This window comes from Pinus tabuliformis, chromosome J (genome assembly GCF_031772625.1).
Source record: "Pinus tabuliformis cultivar Carrire ecotype Pingquan chromosome J, CPIR1, whole genome shotgun sequence".
Classification (NCBI taxonomy): Eukaryota; Viridiplantae; Streptophyta; class Pinopsida; order Pinales; family Pinaceae; genus Pinus; species Pinus tabuliformis.
Genome location: NC_142295.1, coordinates 913,093,283 through 913,099,282, shown reverse-complemented (window position 1 = coordinate 913,099,282; position 6,000 = coordinate 913,093,283). Strand labels below are relative to the sequence as shown.

Below are 6,000 nucleotides of genomic sequence, written 5' to 3'. Positions count from 1 at the left end.
GTCCCAAGACACAAGAAGAGGAAGAGGAAGAGGACATGCTTCGTGTTCCATATGCCAATGCAATTGGAAGCTTGACATATGCAATGGCTTGTGCTAAACCATAAATTACACATGTAGTGGAAGTATTGAGTAGATATATGTCAAAACCAGGGAAGTAGAATTGGATAATAGTAAATAGTGCTTTTAGGTATTTGTGTGGCACTACTGACTATGGATTGTGCTACCAAAGAAAACCAATATTGATAATTGTACAAAGTGTTGGAAATACATGGTTTTTGGATGTAGATTAGGTTAGAAAAATAAATTGCAGAAGTGCGGTAAATTGAAATTTTTTTCCCTAAATTTTCCGAGGGTTTCCAACAAATCCCTTTTTCCCACTCAAATAATAACACAAAAATTTCGAAGTATGGTAATCATTAGCCAAACAATATTGTTTAAACACCCAACACACTGTTGTAACAAATCGACAATGACAACATAATCCAAATTTAACAATGTTCAATATAGTTTAATACGCCTTCTAATTCAACAAATTGAACTACTGTATCAGACCCGAGCTATTCTAACTAGTCCGTAGCTCTGGAAGAACCATTCTTAGCTAGCGTAGGACTACTAGTTTTCTTTGTCTGAATGCGGCTTCATTGAAGAACTCGTCAAATTCGCTTCAGTGCTCGTGGACTTCCTTAGAGGACCTCAACATGGCTGGAACAAAACTTTGCATGACCTCAGATGCTGTACAGGGGCACAATTTACCTTCCCCTGACTTCAAGGTTTACCAGCGAATAAAAACTCAGAAACCCTTTGTCTCAACGTGTCATGAATTGAATGATTCTTTGCGTAATCATGAATCTGCTTGTGAGTAAGAGCTAATCACTTGAATCATCTTAGAATAGAGAAAAGGAATGACTTCCTTCTTTAGGCAGGGCTTCGACCTATTTTAGTGTTCTCACCTGCAAATGTTTTATACTTTTTTGTAAAAAAATTGAGATTTCGAGCTTTTTGTTGTTGTTGTTGTTTTAAAGACTTTTTGTGCTCTCGGGTTAATTTGCAGGCTCATTGTTCTGTTTTACAAAAGTTATTGGGCTTGAGGCCCAATCTTCAGGAACGCCAACTACAAAGCCACAAACCAAGGATCACAACTAAGTCAACTTCATTCAATAGGTATTATGAAGGCATTTCAAGTATTTCATAAATGAGGAAGATAATGACATTATGAATTTCAGTAATCTGCCCTCAAAGTAACAATATCAAGTGTTATTGAGAGTGCTAAGCAAGTTTGCTCACTCTAGAATGCTAAGTCCTTACTCATAAAAAATGCCAAAGCTTGGGTGAAGGTCATAAGAACCTCTGGCACCAGTCCAAAGAAAAACATGCAATATGATAAAATTACACAAAGGACGTAAGTTGCACTATTATCTGCTGACATTATTGTAGATGATAAAAAGGGGAACTACAATGGATGCATTGGGTTCAAAGTGCCTCACTACCTATGAAAGCAATGTTCTGTTTGCACTTCATTTTATGATTGAATATGATAGTGTTGGTGGCAGCTCAGTTGAACTTCCTCTATGATCACACCAAAAATCTCTAAGGAACATGTTTTACTTCCTTCTTAGTTTTAATATCGAATGTGTTTATCGATAGGGGGGATTTTTCCTGAGTTTAATCATGACCCTGTTATCCAGATTGCCAATTTAGTTATCATTGCAATGAGTGATTCAAGGCTATGAGCTTATGAAAACAAATGAAATATTTTTATTCAAATGTATTGCTAAAGATAGAACTGTTGTGTTTCATCCTCAAATTATCTGACATAATGGCCTTTCAGTTTTGAATTTTTTGCAAGATAACTGCAAACAAGATCCTCGATTCTATTGGCTTCACAAAAATGTTAAAGAAGTGCTCAAAATTCTAGTGGTCAAAAATGTCTTTCTGGCCATTGCAAGAGATAGAAGTGGAGGAATCAAGCGCACTGTTATGATTAACTTTGAAAGGGTTGACAAGGGAATAAACGCTTCTTAGTGGCAGTTTAAAAACCCCAAGAATTGACAATAAAATTGAGAGCACCTGAGTGTATGGGTGCCAACTGTGTCAAAGTGATGGACTCATAAGTGAATGCCACGAGGAAGTGCTAATATAACATGTTAAGAGTCGCGGAAAACAGTATTAATAAATTGACCAATGCATCGAAGAAGGCACCCACACAGAGCAACAAATCATATCTAAGTAGTAGTGCTTACGAGTGTTTTCTTATGCTAAAGTATTAAAGCTGCCAAAAATGCCCAATGTAGAAAGTGCCTAAATGAAAAGAAATAAAACCCATATAAAGCACCAAGTGCCCATCCATTGCCCATGCGTCAATGCATACGACCAAATTTCAAATGATCTACAACATAAAATGCCAAAGAACACTAAGTTTCAGTTCCATGATAATTGAAAAATGTTGAAGACAAGAAAACATGCAATTTCCAGGCATCAGATTTGGGGCTCAGATTCCAGGAAAACGAAGCGAAATTGCAAAATCTAGAACATGGGTTTTGTGCAGAAAGACATCAATTAGGTGACTTGTGAGAATTTCTATGGAATTGAGAATAGTTTGAGAGATCTTGCTGGTTTTCTAAAGGCTATACACATAGGTCACGTGACAGACGGATTTCCAAAAACATACGTCCCGTTCTTCTAATGTTTTGGGGCTTCACGATTGATTCAAATGGAACCATTGCTAAATCTGGAACCAAAGAGTTTATGGAAGTTCTTACAACTGGTGCTAATGTTAGCATGAGTGGACAGTTTGGTGTTAGTTTCTATTCTGTATATTTGATTGCAGATACTGAATGCTTGACTCGTGAACACAATTATTATGGTTGTCATTACAATTTATATCAAGTAAACAATGGTTGGATAAGTCATATGCAGGTCTATCATCATTGAAGGGTTGATTCATTTGGAATTCTAATTTGACTTATCCAGGTCTATCATCATTGAAGGGTCGATTCATTTGGAATTCTAATCAGAGCTAATAATTGGAAGTCCTCACAAATTCATTAGTCATATCTCTTGAAAGGAATGAAGTTGTGATTTTTTCATAGCAGATCTAACAATATATACATTCTAGCGGAGGCAGCAAAAATTTGAAGTAAAACGAGATGGAGAAGCACTGCCAAATGTGTTGAAATTTGTAACTAGGTTTGGCCTTCATAAATGTGTTTGAGATGTACTTATCAAAAGAATGAAGAAAATATTATTATTATTATTATTATTATGACTTATTAAAGCATGAGTTTCATGATTGGGTCACCATGTTTTAGGTCAAAGTCCCCATTGAGGACTTCTAGGATTTATAAATGAGTCATTAGAGTCATTGTACATTTAAAGAGACCCTTCTTGTGCTTTTGGTTCATGTAAAACGAATTATTTTTGAGTCAAAAATGAATTTATTCTACTCCACACTGTGTTGGCCTCAAGACAACTAATTCGACCTCACAAAAGGGCTATAAATACAAGGAGTTCAAATTCATTTGGAGCACATCATTCTCTCTCACATAGTTCGATCTTTGAAGCTAGAAGTTGGGAAGTGCGAAATTGTTTAAGGGCTGGAAAAGAAGCTGGAAAGGAGTCTGAGTTTCTAGAGGAATACAGAGGGTCTCAAGATTGAAAATTTGGGACATGTCTCATTCAATTCTAAGGTGTATCAAGGAAGCTGTTGCTGCTACATCTGATGGGTCGAAGCTGCTACTGGGTTGAAGTTGCCGCTGATGCTGCCAGGTCGAATTTGCTTATGAAGGATTGTAATTTGCAAGAAGGATTGAGTACTGACTTGGTGTGGAGGGAATCTCTGTCTGGGTCTATAGTCTTGGATTATCTTGAGAAACTATTGAAGGAAGAATTGTTGATTGGGTTTTCCCCTAGATAGGGGTGTTTCCCTGCCTGTCCGCCTACATCTGTTGTCCTTGTGTTATTGTTTTGGTAATTTCTTGATGAACTAAAAGATAAAGAAGAACATAAAGATAAAAGAATCACAAGAAATTATCTATATAAGAAAATATTTTTGCCTTTTTTATTTTCTAACGTGCTATCAGAGCGAAGGTGAAGGAGGCAAAAGGCAGTCTTGAATATCTACTAGAAGGAATCTAAAGGATTGATCTAGGCATCATATAAGGAGATCTTAAACTTCCAGGACAATTTCTAACACATTAAAGAGTGAGAACAAGTTGGAAGGAGCATCAAACTATAGATCTTGGAAAAAGAGAATTGACCTCATTCTTGAAAAGAACTCTTAGATGTGGTCAAAGGGAAGATAAAGAAACCTACCAAAGAATCCAGTGATGCAGACAAGGTGAAGTATAGGGAATTGGAAATATTGGCTATGACTCTGATGGTAGAAAGCATTAGGTACAATCTTGTCCCATACATTTCCAATATAGATCATGCTCAAGAAATGTATGACGCATTGACAAAATTATTCACTATCAAAAATATAGGTCAAGTAGCAAGCTTGAAGAATGAGTTAAGCACTGCAAAGATGACAAAGGAAGATATCGTCGCTTCCTTATTTGTAAGGATATCAAGGATTAGAGATGAACTGCAAGCCATAGATGAAATAGTACCAGAGAAGGCACTAGTAATCACTGCACTATTGGGACTACCACATACTTGGAGTTCTTTTGCTTTAGGTCTCAATAGTTGGAAAGAAGCTCCTACCTTTGAACAATTATGGAATGTTTGCATCCAAGAAGAAATAAGAATCTCATTAGTATCCAACAATGGAGAAAGAATTGTGTCAAATGCTTACTCTACCTCTCACAAGAAATGACACTCCAAGAAGTCAAGAGGGCCAAGAAAGAAGGTTGATATGTCCAAGATAGAATGTACCAATGCCATAAGATGGGTCACTATAGAAGTGACTGCCCCGACAATTCGAAGAACAAGAAGAGAAACATGGATCAAGCCAATTTAGCTAAAGAAGGATCTCCAAAGAAGACTAAGCCCCAAGAATTGGATATAAGGGACTTACACTAGCTTTAGTTATTTCTTTCGTTTTCTAGATTTTAGGTTTAACATATTTTGGAAAAACATTTTTATCTGTACTTAAGGTTATAGGTATCCCTCAAGCTTGGAGGGAGCCCTCACCAACCTCCAAAGATAAGTATCCTATTACCATTTTCATTTCTAATCTTCCTTACTTATCTGGTTTTGTTTGCATAAAATACTAATCACATTTCTCCTCTTATTTTCCTTGTTTAGGAAAACTTGTTAAAGACTCGAGGAAGAAGGTCTCACAAAACATTTGAAATACAAGGTTTTGAGGTATATTTTGAATTACAAGTTTTGCTTGATAAGGTATTACTAACTTCTTTGTGCCTAGCTTTCCTGAATCTTAAAAGATTCTTGATTTGGGTGATTCATCATTAGATGAATCAGCCCTCCTCGTATCTTTGATTGCTCTTATAAGAACCCTAGAAAGGTTCATTGTGAAAACCCTAACTTAAGGGTATGTCAATGGCCATGTATGAAACCTTAATCTGCTTAGGGTTATTGTTGAAAGAAAATGTCTGATGTTTTTATGAAGTTTAAAGTAACTGACTGATGTTTTGATGATTTCTTTTTTGGGGTTTTGGTATGGTTATGGAAACCCTAACTTGTTAGGGTTGGATGGTAATCTCTGAAATCCTGAACCTTTGAAGTATTGGATTTAGAGTTTGCTATGTGTTGTATTGAAACCCTAGATCATTGGGTAGGGTGTGTAAGCAAGACCCTTATAATATCCTAGAAATGAAATCCTTTGTGTGTGTGTGTTTATTTGATCAAACCCTAGTCTAATCAAGTTTGACTCTTATTGATATTTGTGTAGTTGGGTTTGACTAACACATGTTGTGATATGCTTGTGCATGGTGATGGAACCCTAGATATATGAGTTGACCTATTTGTTGATGGTCATGAGTCCTAAGGTTTGGAACTAAGCCCTAGTCGAAGTTTGTTTCTCTAGGATGATAGTATTTG

General features: G+C 36.3%; 1 long non-coding RNA gene across 5 annotated transcripts in view; it reads left to right on the top strand.

The window, feature by feature from the left end:
• Window positions 1-537: 537 nt before the first annotated feature.
• Window positions 538-6,000, top strand: part of LOC149229707 (uncharacterized) — a 58,620-nt gene continuing 53,157 nt past the window's right edge. For 3 of the 5 annotated variants that reach the window (XR_016247955.1, XR_016247956.1, XR_016247957.1), the window contains exons 1-2: window positions 538-855; window positions 1,052-1,161. This is a non-coding gene — a long non-coding RNA (uncharacterized LOC149229707). Of the gene's footprint in view, window positions 856-1,051; window positions 1,162-6,000 lie in introns of those variants that run through there. The other 2 variants (XR_016247954.1, XR_016247953.1) reach the window with 2 other exon arrangements.